The sequence below is a fragment of the Engystomops pustulosus genome, chromosome 7 (assembly GCF_040894005.1).
Source record: "Engystomops pustulosus chromosome 7, aEngPut4.maternal, whole genome shotgun sequence".
Lineage (NCBI taxonomy): Eukaryota > Metazoa > Chordata > Amphibia > Anura > Leptodactylidae > Engystomops > Engystomops pustulosus.
Window position 1 is genome coordinate 84653046 of NC_092417.1, and position 15138 is coordinate 84668183.

Consider the following 15138-nt stretch of genomic DNA (forward strand, 5'->3'; position numbering starts at 1 on the left):
AAACTCGCATTGTGAGCTTGCTGAAACATCCAACCTGCCGGTCAAAAACCGGAACTGGACTTTGGATTTTAGTTCAGTTCTGGTTTTTGCATTTTGAACCGGTTCAACAAAATGTCATTCACCTGTTGATTTGATGTCTTTCACTTGTTAAAATAAAAAGTTTGCTCCTAAAACCACCTCAAAATGAATTGCGATGCAGTTTTAACTGCAACATGTGACCGCACCCTCGGGTGCAATTTCTTATTTTAATAGGTAAAATACATAAAACATAACTATTCATTCGTACAATTCAGGAGTTTGTAATAGTTTGGGCGACAAAGCACGTGGAAGACGTAAACTAAAGGGCAACCAGGAAACCAGGAGGGAAATAGTGGTGAGCGATGACTCCCAAACTATTTTAGGAGCCTGGTGAAAGCTCAAAATCTGCGACAAATGTAAGACAAGTCACACTACTCATTTCTAGGGAGAATGTACCTGGGCCACAGCTGGGTGACCAGATTCATGCTCAATACATAGCCCTGGGTACCTAACTTGTTGGCCATGTAATTTAGAGGTTTAGGAATTTTAAACAGGGAAGTAATACTGCACAGCGCTGCTGATGTTGGAGAACTGATAGTGGTCAGTTTGCAGAATATTTATTGTGACATGTCCAGCCCCACCAGAAGGCTGGCAGCCATAATGGAAACATTAGATTGCCCAGTCATTAATCTCTCATCTGTGGACATTCTCTGGTAAGATTTTACAGACACACACCAGCCAGGCAAGAATTACTGATAACCTAACAACATCCAAAATTATAAAAGATATGCACACTCATACTCTGCTACAAGGAGACCTTTTTTCCCCCTCAACCATGTAATTTTGTCTGTGAAACCACAGCCCAAACTCGAAAACACTTCACTATTTTGAAATACTTTGTTGCCACCAAGATGAGAATTATTACTTTCTGTAATAGCTTTTCCTTCAATTTACAATGGCATCTATCCACTGCAACCTGCAGCCTTGTCTTCACGATCATGAGAGGACACAAGCCAATTCACTTGAGAAGATCAGCACATCTATCTCTTGAAATCCTGAAGGGAACTAAATACCACTTCACTGTGCGTAGGATCATATTCTATTTAGAGCAGACATCAGGGTTCTTCTCAGTCCCCGATCAATAAACTTCCACTTGGAACTGGTCATAGTTCTGTCCTAAGCAGAGTTATAAAGCATTATTGGTTGGACTAAGGAAAGGTTATAACACTGGCTATGCTAGTCGTCAAAGCATGCAGGGCCATACAATAAACTAGACATAGTAACCTCTGACATAGTGCTCTAATTTCAGATAGAACATTTATTTAGCAGGTGCTGGTAGCCATATAAGATGCTGCATGCCGTTGTCACCTTTCAAAGTTACAGCATGCCAGGTCCATAAGCCAGAGATGTGAGCAATGTGAAGAAGAATGCAGCCAAGAGCCGGTTAAGGAGCTGTGCCCATGAAATAAAGAGCGTTCAGTTCCAGGAAGCCGACCAAGGAACTTCAATGCCAAAGCATAGAAAGGTCAGCAGCAACATGACACTTGACTGCTATAGATTAGGCTGTGATTCTGAGTGTCAGAGAGATGAGGACTGGACCAGGGAACAAATTAAAGAGCAATTAACCCTAGTTTTTCAAACCCACACTGAGGCCAAAGCTATGAATAAAACAGGTGATCTTTGCCACAAATCCTGACTTGTACAACACCCACTAGACTGCTTTTTAATGGCCTTGCTCCATTGAGTTCCTTAACCACCTGGCTCTGAAAGTTACAAGGTCAATGGAGCAAAAGATCCCAAATGGTTCATTTAAGAGACCGGAGCATCTCTACCCTTAGCTCCCAGTGCCTGGCCAGGCAAGTACACGCCCCAGTAGCCTCTGCAGATAATTTACATGTTACTTAAATAAAGTTTTTAACAAGTTAGGTTAGGTTCCAGGATTATTAAATTAGAGATTAGGGCAGAGGCAGGCAGTAGGAATCTACCATCAGATCTAAGTCTAGTAGAAGATTCCTCATGGTAGGTTTCCTTTAAGACTGGAGTTCAAAACAATCGAAATGTTCCAGGGCACAAAAGTAAAAAAAATTGAATTCGATATGCATCTCAAATTTGTTCAACTCCTCCTGCTCTATAATGTACTGCTTGCAGATTACACTACATTTTCATGTTGACAGGTTCAAACACTAAAAAACAGGCGATATGAATTTAGCACCATCTGGGGTGAGCACTACAAATGCCATCAGAGGACAGATTCTTTCTGCCATTAAGTCAATGGGAAACATATTCAGGAAATGTACGGCAGTTTTTTATGCCAACACAAAACGTCTGCATGATACAGAAGGGGTTGGAGCTGTATAACAAATGCCCCCAGTTGTATTTAAGGTGTAACGGGAGGTTGTGCAAATAGAGGATGGTAATAAATACCAATACAAATAGTCCTGGGACAAAAATACCCTTGTTTACCAACTATCAATGGATAATAGTGTACAGGCAGTCCCCGGGTTACGTACAGGATAGGTTCTGTAGGTTTGTTCCAAAGTTGAATTTGTATGTAAGTAGGAACTGTATATTTTATGCTGCCAGACAAAATTTTATTTGGTCTTCGTGACAATTGGATTTTAAAAATGTTGGGTTGTCATAAGAACAAGGATTAACAACAAAGCTTCATTACAGACACTTTGATAACTGTTACAGCTGTTTATTGTAGCCCAAGTCTAAATTACAGTAAAATACCAACATCCAGCGGTCCGTTTGTAACTAGGGGTCGTCTAAGTCGGGTGTTCTTAAGTAGGGGACCGCCTATATATACAGTGCTATTTACAAAACTTTAATAGTATCAAAAGGAAGTAATAATAATTCTTTATATAGCGCACACATTACGCAGCGCTGCACAGAGCTTGCAAGATCAGTCCCTGTCCCCATGGGGCTCACAATCTATTCAACCTACCAGTATGTTTTTGAAGTGTGGGAGAAAACAAACTCTTTGAAGATGTTGACATGGGTGGGACTTGAACCCAGGACCCCAGCGCGGCAAGGCTGTAGTGCTTCCCACTGAGCCACTATGCTGCCCAAAAAGTGAACCTGTCATCAGGAATGTTATTTTTAGCTGGAGACAGGTTCCTATAGCATATGCTATGCCGATATAAAAAAATACATTCTGAAACATTTCAGTAGTTTATATAAGTTTAATTCACATTACCTGGCTCTCTGCCACCAGCGTTTAGTGAGTCCAAGGAGAAGCAGTTGTAGGCTGTGGGTTCGTATCTCCTATGTATATTTTTCTTTCCTCCACACCATCCCCTGCTCAATGCACATGACAGGAAGTGGGGAGGGAGCTGCATGAGCCCTTAAAGGTGAGAAGGACACAGGCACACACAGGCTGCAGCTGTCCCTCTTCTCCCACCCCCAGGACTCACCATATGCTGCTGCCAGGTAATACAAATTAAACTTATGTAAGCTACTGAAAGGATAGAGAATGCTGACAAAAGCTTTTCTTTTTTTTTATAAATCAGCACAGCATGAAGACCACACCAGACAGGTCCGTGATACTGTTGTGGAGAAGTTTAACTCCTTATCACCGACGCTAGTTTTCAGCTCGATTTTTCAAATCTGACGTGTCACGATAATTGGTTATAACTTAGGAACGCTTTATCCAGGTAATTTTGAGAATGTTTTCTCGTGACACATGGTACTTCATGTTAGTTGTAAAATTTAAGTTAAGTTTTTCGTTTTGTTCTGAAAAAAGGTGAAAATTTGGCAAAATAGTTAATTAAATCTCATGAATAAGCTATTTCAATGGGGACACAAACAAAATAATCAATTTTTATTTTGGATTTTTAGCATTTTTCTTTCCCCCGCTCACCGTAACGTAGAATTAATATTTTATATTTATTCTCTGGTTCACTACGATTGCGGTGATACCTCATTTATATAGTTTTTCTTATCTTTGCTCAATTTTACTGAGCAAAACCAATATTGGAGAAAATCGCATGGTTTTTACTATCGACAACTTTTCAGGGCTATAACTTCTGTATTTTTCTGTTGTCAGATCTGGTTGATGGCTTATTTTTTTTGCGAAAAGAGTTGTCCTTTCCCTAATAGTCATATTAGGGAACGTAGCTTTTTTTAAATCACTTTTTAGAACATTTTTGATGGTGTTTGATGAAAAATTGTATCATAGGAGGGGGAGATCATGGGCTATATTTTATTTATTTAGTTACTATTATAAAATTATTTATAATGCTCAGTTACATACAGCCGGGTCCCGCTAGGAGGCAGAACCTGGCGTGAAGGAGAGCCGGCAGCCTCGGTCACTTGCCGGACCCTGGGGCTGCGGCAGAAGGAGTTTTCCCAATGTCCCAATGTCCCTAAATCTTCTTATGACTCGCCGCTGTAGAAAGGCGTTGCGTTAGAAGAAGTACCCTTAATGACCGACGTAGAATCCAGATAGGGCGGTCATTTAGGGGATAAAGCCGGATTTGGATACAAAAGATTTCACAAACTTTAAACATCCCAAGGAGAACTGTGCAAGTGATCATATGGAAATGGAAGGATTATCAGACCACTGCAAATCTACCAAGACCCGTCCGTCCCTCTAAACTTTCATTTCAAATAAGGAGAAGAATGATCAAAGATGCAGCCAAGATGCCCATGATCACTCTGGAGATCTACAGCTGAGGTGGGAGAGTCTGTCCATAGGACAACAGTCAGTTGTACACTGCACAAATCTGCCCTTTATGGAAGAATGGCAAGAAGAAAGACATTTCTCAAAGATATCCATAAAAAGTCTTGTTTAAAATTTGCCATAAGTCACCTGGATGACACCAAACATGTGGATGAAGGTGGTCTGGTCAGATGAAACCAAAATGCCACAATATGTTTGGTGTAAAAGCAACACAGCTCATCAACCTGAACACACCATCCTCACTGTCACACATGGTGGTGGCAGCATCATGGTTTGGGCCCACTTTTATTCAGCAGAGACAGGTAAGATGGTTAAAATTGATGGGAAGAAGGCTGGAGCCAAATATAGGCTCTTTGTGGAAGAAAGCCTGTTGGAGCCTGCAAAAGACCCGAGGAAAGGAGTTTTATCTTCCAACAAATCAGTGATCCCAAACATAAAGCTAAATCTACAATGGAAGGTTCACAAATAAATGTATCCAGGTGTTAGAAAGTCAAAATCAAGACTAATCGAGAATCTGTCGAAAGAGCTGAAAACTGCTGTTCACAAGCCGAAGAATCGGCAGGAATTTCAGTCTCTCGATATGCAAAACTGATAGAGACCTGATACCCCAAGCAACTTGCAGCTGTAATTGCAGCAAAAGGTGGCGCTACAAAGTATTAACTTAAGGGGGACAAAAGGTAGAAAAGTTCAAGGGGGGCAAATACATTCACAAGGCACTGTATTTTGATTCAACACAGTTCATTAACACAGTGGTTCTTAACCGGGGTTCGGCGGATCCTCCGCCGTGGAAGTCAAGACACACACATATTTGATTTATCACTAAAGAAGGCTTCGATATTGACCAGATCGCAGGGGGAGGGGCTTTGAACATGTTGCTTTAATTGTTTCTAAAAATACTCATTTCTGATATGGTCATAATGTGAAACTTTTCCTGTGGTATATGCATCAATATAAAAAAAAAAAAAAAGTCGGTGAATGGTGCATATGAAACTGGTGGGTTTGGTACCTCAAACAAGGTTAAGAACCACTGCATTAACAGTATGTGGAATACAATAGTGGCAATAAAGGCAACACAAAAAAGGGTCCAAATTAGCCCAACATACATAATGTGATGAATAACATCAATGTATATGAACATGTATATCATGTACAGTATATGGTGACAAAATAAAATATTGTTCCTGCTGGAGGTATATAATGCAATGATACAGGAATGGAAAGAGGATTGTGCACAGTAGCGCGATTAAATAAATGGAGCAAAAATAAGACCTTCATATTAGTCATACTGCTACAATCTGTGTAGATACTCTACTATACAGTTGTTGGAGGGGTGGGGGGTAGATCTGTATCTGTTGTCACTGGACTACTACTGGCTCTCAATTACAAGCCACCAAGTGTTATGTTATTAATAAATTATCGTTCAAAAAAAAACCTGTCAGGTTGCACATATAGGGCGTGTTCAAGGGTGGCATTACGACGCATGCTTCTACAACGCATGCGTTTTCATGTTACTAGGCGTTGGCTGCTTCAAAATAGCCAAACGCATAGTAACATGAAAACACAAGTGTCAGAACGCCACGTATGAACGTATCCACAAAATTACTACACTTATAAGCAATGGAAGGAGCTGTGATGGGATTTTATGGAGAAAAAGAATTGGATTTCTTAGATGTCAAGGTAAAAGAAATAGAAAACGAACTATGTACCTCTACATTCAGAAAAGCTACAGCCACAAATTCCATGCTACACTTCAATAGTTTCCACCCCATGCATACAAAAACCAGTCTCCCATACAGTCAGTTCCTCCGTTTGAGAAGAATTAATAATACTGACACACAATTTGTTAACCAAGCGAAAGATTTAACCAAACGCTTGACAGAGAGAGGTTACCCCACCAAACTGCTCCAAGAAGCATATCACAAAGTCACTTCCCTCTCTCAGGAAGCCTTGCTGGCTGATGGTAGGGGACGGAGAAGCCATATAGGGGATAAGGATAACAAAAAGTTTGCCTTTTCTTTTGAATACAGTCCATGCGACGGAGCCATCCGCCAAGCCATTCGAAAAAATTGGAATATTTTAAGTCAAGACCCCCAACTCCAAGACATTACTTCCACTCATCCTATGATAACATTCAGAAGATGCCCGACAATTAAACAGGCTTTAGTTAAAAGCAGATTTTCTTCTGCACAATCTACCTGGTTAGAAAGTAGCATCCCAAAAGGCAATTATAAATGTGGTTCATGTAAATTTTGTACCTTTAACAGCCAATTGAAAACGATTGAATTCGGAGGCATATCTCGAGTAGTTAATTCGTTGTTTACATTGTTTTTTGCCCATGCAAACGATTTTATATCGGAAAGACAATACGCAGACTATATGTAAGATTTAGGGAACACGTCAAGTCAATTACTACAGGAAATGGTTGTCCCCGCCTGATTGAACATGTTATAAAGTGTCATGACGGCAATCCGGAAACCCTCAAATTTGCGGGTATCACCCACATTAAAACTAATCCTGGTGGGGGTGATAGGAATGTAAGGCTCTTAAGAGAAGAGAGCAGACAGATTATTGCCTTCAATGCCACTGGCACCTTAGGACTTAATGAAAAAAATGATTACAGTATGTTCTTTTAAAAGAATTCCGTGTCTAGGTCTCTTCCATTGAGATATTCCCCTTTACATAGTTAACTAGTTGTGACCCAATATAGTAACACATTTAGAAAAGTACACTCTGCTAAAAAGTATATAATGTTCTTCATTTATTCTGCTAGTTGCCAATATGAAAATACATGAATATGTAATGTTTTTAATTTTGATTTACTGCTGCTTTTATACTCACCGTGTTCACTTATTGATGTTAAGGCATGCGTCCCGTCTCCTTGGCGACGCTCGCCGATGCGTGCGCACAATTTTTTGGCGCGACGCGGGCGAGCGCCGTCATCGGTTTGACGCGTGCGCATTGCTTCTGTGACGACACTCGGATGCGCGTGCGCATAAATTGTGGCGCGGCGCACTCGAGTGGCGTCATTGGCTTGATGATGCGCCGGTAGGCGCGAAACGATTCGTCGCCAGGTCCCGCTCCTCCCTATACATGCACCCGAAATAAAGACATCGTTGCACAGTTCTGGTGAGTGCCGCTCATTCTTTCTTATGTGTATATCTACTGGACTTAACTTCATACCAGCTGAGCACCACCTATAGTGCCATGTGAAGAGGACAATATCACCGGAGTCTTCTTGCAGTATATACCATTGCCCCTTACTTGGCCTGTGGTTACCAATGCCACAGTCTGGATTGTGCCGATTACTATTTTCTTTTTTGTGTTTGCTGTGATGGGATTTTAACTCACCTTCTTGTTGATACTATTAAAGTTTTGTAAATAGCACTGTATATACGCTATTATCTATCAATAGTTGGTAAACAACAGTATTTTTACAATTATATTTGAGAGCACAGACATAAAAGGATGCTTTCCAGGAGAAACCCTAATTTGTAAATGTAGGATATGAATATCAGATCCAGACAATGGAGGATGAGTCACCGGACAATTATCTTAAATGAGCAAATAAGTCAGACACCGCAAATGCAAGCAAAAGCAATGACTAAGATATCAGAACTGGAATAACAAATGGATCGCCATGTAATAAAGGCTATGCCTGTAGGTGTGTAAGTACCCCCGGAATCACACATAGGGCACACTATAGCCTCCAGCCATGTGAGGTGATAAAAAGAAAGGCACACTTATCACAAAGACCCCGATAAAGCTAATACCCAACCAGCTACATTACCATCTTCCTTCCTTACAGCTCAGCAACATACAAATGGATTTAGAATTAAATAAGAACAAGATGTAAAACACAATGGAAGTTTCTGAAGGTTGCCATGGCGACAAGTACTGAATCCAAGATAACAAGTCAATGAAGAGAAGGAGACCAGTCCAGTAAGAGAAGAGGGATGCGGATGAATAAATGGATTAGGAATGAAATGGTTAACTGATTAAAGACACCAGTAACATTAGGAAGCCACAAAACGAATGTCAAAACTATTCTAATCCGGCATCAACACTATGCACAATTTGTGGGAGATTTTTCAAAAGTGTCTAGAAAGCCAACCCAAACCCTCTGAGGACTGCGGTGACCAGAAAATAAGAAGTGCTCAGGTTCCAGTATTGTGACACGGATATAGTCAGAAAGAATGACGTACATCACATTAGACTGATTTATAAACAAAATACACCAAAAGGAACACTTTTCTTTAAAAGAACGGATGTGGCTTCAAAATAGTGCATGGTGACAGCCTTGGGGCTCATTCACACAAATAGAATAGGAACAGATACGGTCCTCATTGAGGTCTATGGCATCTGGTCACGGTGCGGTGAGCAGACGTCTCACCGCACACAGCAAAATATAGGACATGTCCTATATTTCACTGTGTTACAGCACCGGCTCTGCGCTGCTCTATGAAGAAGGGAGGGGTGACCAGCGCTCAACCCTCCATACTCTCTTACCTGTGCTATGTTTGTGTGCATGGAAATCTACCATTTGCTTTTATGCATTATGAACCAAACATACCATGAGATGCAGAAACATATTGTTTAATCCCAGAACCGAGTGGTTATGATAATGAGGCTCTGTTGCTCCTGTGGCTGCCCCAGAGCTCTCCTCTTACCCTAATTACACAACGCATGAGCCTTGTCCTGCCCAGCATAAGCTGAGAATATGTCATCACTGTGTTGTCCCTGACAGGCAGAAGTAATCACTGCACTATCCCACAGATGCTGTGTACGAATCATCCAGCACAGTTTGATTCCAGAAAGCTCCATGTGTAATGTGTTTAAGTAGGCACCCAGCTTTTCCAAGGGTCTGAATTTTATAATAGTTTTTTTGAGCAAAACCACTTGGTTCAGGGATTAACCAAGATATGTTTCTGTATCAGTGTAGCTACTGCATTCTCAACGTATGTTTGCTTTACCATTCATAATAACAAATGGTAGATTTTCTTAAAACTATGCCATATTTATCATTCAGCAGCAGACCTTTTGATAAATCTGGTGCAGCATAGGACTATCGTCTTACCCTATGACATTTTTGATAAATCCCCCCCCATTGTAGCTTTGGTGGCCTTATGAAGAGTACTGCTATTTGCTGCACTCCACTTAATCTTAAGTGGTTTGAAGCAGCAAGCAGAGGTACAACCAGACTATTAACTAGAACAGATATAAGTGCTGATCATCACAGTAATGCTTATGGGTGAGGAACCTGAAAATTAAAGAGTGGCTTTTTCAGTGAAAGGTTACTTTGAAAATCAATCACTTTTCTATTAACTTCTAGACCTTGAATCATAGTTTATATAACGGATTGCAGCCAGTAACATATTTCTTCCACAGAAGTGACATGATCTTTACGATGAGGTATTGAGCCGAACCTTGTGCTTTCACTTATAAGGGGTGGCTGAACGAGTGCAGATGCAGCCCACACGGAGAGAGGTAAATTAAAAACATAATGATTTGTTTAATTTGGATCCAACTTTGAGGAGTTCGTCCAAAAGTTGGATTCCACCTAATGTATTGTATCAACGCGGCTGCTACACCTGGAAGTCTGGAAAGCACAAGTCAATGGACCCGAGTTCACATTTCTGTCATTGACAACATACGTACAAGGCACAGACTTGAACACTGCAGAGGAAACAGGGATTTGTATTTCGCCTCCCCTTCCCCATAATCACCTCGTACAGTAGTGGCTGCTATAACGTCCAAATGAGCTGCGATTCAGAAAGAATAAAATGGATCCATTTAAAATGTTACTCTAATAAGTTACTTCAATGTAAAGTATTTAAGGGGGTTGACAAGGATCCTTTCTTTCACAACTGATCACAGTGTACACATGCTACTGCTCCATAAACCAAGATCATTTCAGGGTATGGAATACCTCGGACTTCCCTAGTGACACTTATTAGTAGCATTCAACACCTTGTTAACACAGTACTGGCTCATAAAGGGGACTGTGTAGCCATGTGTATGAGCCCACAGAGATACATGGGGATGTCTGCTCGCTGTATGTGCAGAGCCCAGATCCAGATAGCAGGGACAATGGAGCTACAACCAGAGAGCAGTCGATGTGATCGCTCTTACAGGCCGTCACAGCAATCTGTATCAAGGTTGTCAGGTTGTGACAAAGGTTAAAAAGGATTGTGAACCAAGCACACTAATATACTGGAATACAAAAAAAAAAAAAAAAAAAAAAAAAAAAAAAGGACATTTTGCAAATGGGCTCCATGGGTTTTAATCGAGCCTAGAGCCCCTCAGGCTCATTTGCAAAATTTTAAAGCCTTTTATTCTTAAAGACAAGGGCGAAAGAAGCTTAAAGGGGTTGTCCGAGTTCTTTAAAAAAAAAGCTAAAAGTGGCCGGGACAGGGCTGCTTAAAAAAAATAAAGATGTACTTACCTCCCGGTGCCCTCCCGTATCCAGCGCTGCTGTCGCTCTGGTCCGGGCGCCATGTAAACAAACATGGCCGCCGGAGCAGCGCTGGATTCAGCTTCCGGCCGGGCACGCCTATCCGTCCCTATACACAGCATTGTGTATGGGTGCCGGAAGGTTGTCGGGTCCGGCCGGAACTGATTCCAGCGCTGCTCCGGCGGCCATGTTTGTTTACATGGCGCCCGGACCGGAGCGACAGCAGCGCTGGATACGGGAGGGCACCGGGAGGTAAGTACATCTTTATTTTTTTTAAGCAGCCCTGTCCCGGCCACTTTTAGCTTTTTTTAAAGAACTCGGACAACCCCTTTAAAGAAAATTGGATCCTGCCAGAGGGGGCACACACCAGTATTTTAGGGTTTGTGGTTTACAATCCTTCATACTGGTGGAAGATGTTCTCCCTATCCTCTCCTTTCAACCCAACGGAGAGGATAGGGAGAACAGTGAACTCTAGCAAACCACTATAAGAGATTGCACTTACATGCCACAGTCCATAGCAAACAAAGCATCCAAGGGTTTTTTTTTTTTTTTTATAGGGAAGGGAACACATTTACAGGGTGCAAAAAGCAGTTTAAGTAAACAGTAATAAAACACAACTTAGTATAAGATTTTTAAGGCCAGTAAAATTTGTAATAAGCCCGAATTATCATCCAACAGGAGACACTTCTATGATATATCTGGTTTTGTATAAAACTATCTAGTCTTACCTTTAGACAATTCTGATATATATCCCCCTATATAAAAACAAGCCCTTAAACAGCAACATTGACTGAATATTTTTTTATTTCACTTAAATACTTTTTATTAAGGTTTTTTGATTAACAATAATACAAAGCTTAGTGGAAGCAAACCGACATATCCAGTGTGTGCATATTATACACAGGGGATTATAGTATATTGTATAGCGGCTGAGTGGATGCCACGTCCATGTAGCGGACAGGCCGGAAGTCTCATAAAAGAGGGTTGCCCCTCATTTTCTTATGTTTAGCATGCAACAGTTGAACTTAAACACAAACAGTAAGATAGCAATAACACAGATAACACTTAGCACACCAGTAGGGCATGATCTGCATTCGTATATTGTATATCCGGTACTGATTATTGTTGGAAGCAAAGGAATATGGTAGGAAGTCTAAGGGTATAAGATCGAGGTTTTGACAAGGCATATGGGCTAGCGTACCACAACTGCCACTCCCGTATGGGGACAGTGGACTTTAGGAAGCCATAAGCTAAGGCCATCTCATAAGTAAACCGTGTTTATTTAAGCTATTAGTTCAGCCCTAGATGGAATTGCGCTGGATTTCCTTTTCCTGGCAATCAAAATCCTAGCAATGGGAAGAATTTTAACTAACAGTTTCTTATCATAAAGTGGAAGAGTAGGGATTTCCATCAGGAGCAAGGCCAATTAGGGAGATTTGGGCATATGACATTGAAACAGTTGTTGGAGTATGTTATATACCACAGACCAGTATCAGGATAGCGAGGACAGCCCCAGAAAATGTGTAATATCGTACCCTTCCCTCCGCAACCTCGCCAACAAAGATGTGACGCACCAGGGTACAAGCGGTCAGGGGCGTAGTACCAATGCAGCTTCAGGGAAGCTTCAACATGACCTATGCTTTTGAGTGCACCATGTATCAGGTTCAGTGATTTGGACCATCTACTCGGGGATAGATTCAAACCTAATTCCCTTTCCCACTTTCTCAGAGCATGAGTATTGGAAAGTCATACAGTTACAGTCAAACAGTCTCCTGACTTTGCAGAATATGAAAAGCCAGTAAGTCTTTGTTATATGTGGGATTAGGGTAGTGTGCGACTTGAGCAAATTTGAGGAAGTCCGTGTCTGCAAGGGAATACTGTTCCTCAAGTTGGCTAAAGGGAAGTAGGTTATCTCCGTCATATAATTGTGCTCAGTAGCTAATACATGAATTTTTTTTTAAGTCCGCTTTCATTATGCATTGATGGAAAAGTGCAAAGTACAGTCAACTTTATGGAGCTTCCAGTACAGAAATGAACAAGGCCACCTGTCACAGTTCCTGACCACCCATCTGATCGTATAGAGCATAGTTGCAGTACCCAATACGACGATGATGCTCTCCTCAGATATATGGTGTTGGGATACAGCAGACAGACCATCTCTGCCTTTAGTGCATTGATAATGTCGGTCCACAAACCTTCACCAACCCATTATCCAGCAAGATGATATTATTATATCCATTATTTTTATTTATAAAAATAAATTATATAAATAATACATTTTTATTTCTAGGCCACCTTATCTACAGCGCTTTAGAGATCATGGGGCACATATAAAAACAAAGTAAGACACTACAGAGTAAAAATATATAAAACAAGAGGAGTGAGGGCCCTGCTCAACAGAGCTAACAATCTATGAGGAGGAAAGGCTATGGTAGATTCAGCATTATTCAGAAAAAATATTTGAAATACTGTATTCAAATGATCTTTACATTATCACTGGGGGTAAAGAAGAGTTAAACTGGGATGTCCTGGCCTGAATAAAAGGACAGGTTCACATCTCAGTAACTGTAATGTTTTTTCATCAGTTATTGTGAGCCTATGGCATGTTTTAGCTCACAATAACAGATAGCAAAAAAAATAAAAAATGAAATACCAGAGATACAAACTGGTCTGAAGCTAGCTTCAGTTGACTTGTGATAATGTGCCTCGTCCACGGGAGATCAATAAAGCATAGAGGGGGCATCTGAAGATACTTCAGGTCCCTCATGACTCCTTACAGGTCATTGTATAGAGTGTTCAATAAGATGAGTAGCCCTCCCACTGTCACTCACTTGCATTCTCCTGACTTGTTGAGCACCAAACACTTGGTCATGAAACAGACAATGAATTAATCACAGAATACAAAACAGAAATGCTTATTTTTGCATGGTGGAAATGAGAACTCTTCCAGCCCCCAACAATACTAGAACATTTGGGTTATGCATTACCATAGCGGGGGCTGGGTAATAGAGAGTGTTTAGCAGGTGTGCAGCTGTGCAGAAGGTGAGAGGCGAGAACTCACAGCGTCAAGTGCAACACCGGAAAGCCTTTAAAGATTCCTGGGAAATAGTAATTCCTTGTGCTACTGCAGGAAATAAGGACAGTAAATCTACATGATGTGAGATTGTCAGAATGTGTGGAATCATTTAAAGATGCAGTAAACTTGAATACTGGGTATTGGAGTTCTCCATCAATGAGTCTCAATCACACCTGATATCATCTTTAAATGGTACCTGAGTTTTCAGTGAAAAATAAAAATACGGTAATCTATAGCTGGGCAGGTCAACTTGTTACTTATTCTTGATTTCTCATCTTGTTGAAACAGTTTCTTGCCGTATGCAGTGCAGTTCTCTCTGAGCTTGTGGGTCATACCTTTTTCTGACTTCCCATTAGGCTTCGCAACTGAACTCACGAAAAACTAGTCTGAGCTTTGTAAATAATGCTGTGCTGTTATGTCTCACCCCGGTAACTTTATTGATTCTATCTGCTGCACTTGTATGGATAGTGGATGTGGCTTATATAAGAGCAGAAGTTTCCAAAACTTCTTTCCAATAGTAAAAACGTATCTCCTGGACAGTAATAACAGGAGCTTTATCATAAAAACAAGTAAAAGACAAGAAGTATACTTGTTTTGGATACAGAACCCTGAGTTTTTACTGCGGGTAAACAGGAATTAATCTGCTGCTTTGATTTCTACAGTAAGGGTTGTGGCTGGAGCAGCAGCTCATGGAGGAGGAGGAGGAGGAGGAGAATTGTGTGAGATGCATATAGAGAACTGAGATTCTCAGACTGAACAGATTAACTCAGCCCTACTTCCTATATCAGCATCCCAGTATCTAGAATGCACCAGCAACAGGGTTTTGCCTACAACTCTGAAAGGAAGCGGCGCCTTAGTCGCAGATTGATTTTTCACTGAGGAAAATGAATAGTAAATTTTCTTTAAATG

The 15138-nt window shown here is 40.9% G+C and overlaps 1 protein-coding gene across 1 annotated transcript in view; it reads right to left on the reverse strand.

Annotated features, from left to right (window-relative positions):
- LONP2 (lon peptidase 2, peroxisomal) overlaps nucleotides 1-15138 on the reverse strand; it is a 73614-nt gene that overhangs the window by 21591 nt on the left and 36885 nt on the right. The gene's annotated exons all lie outside the window — the stretch shown is intronic.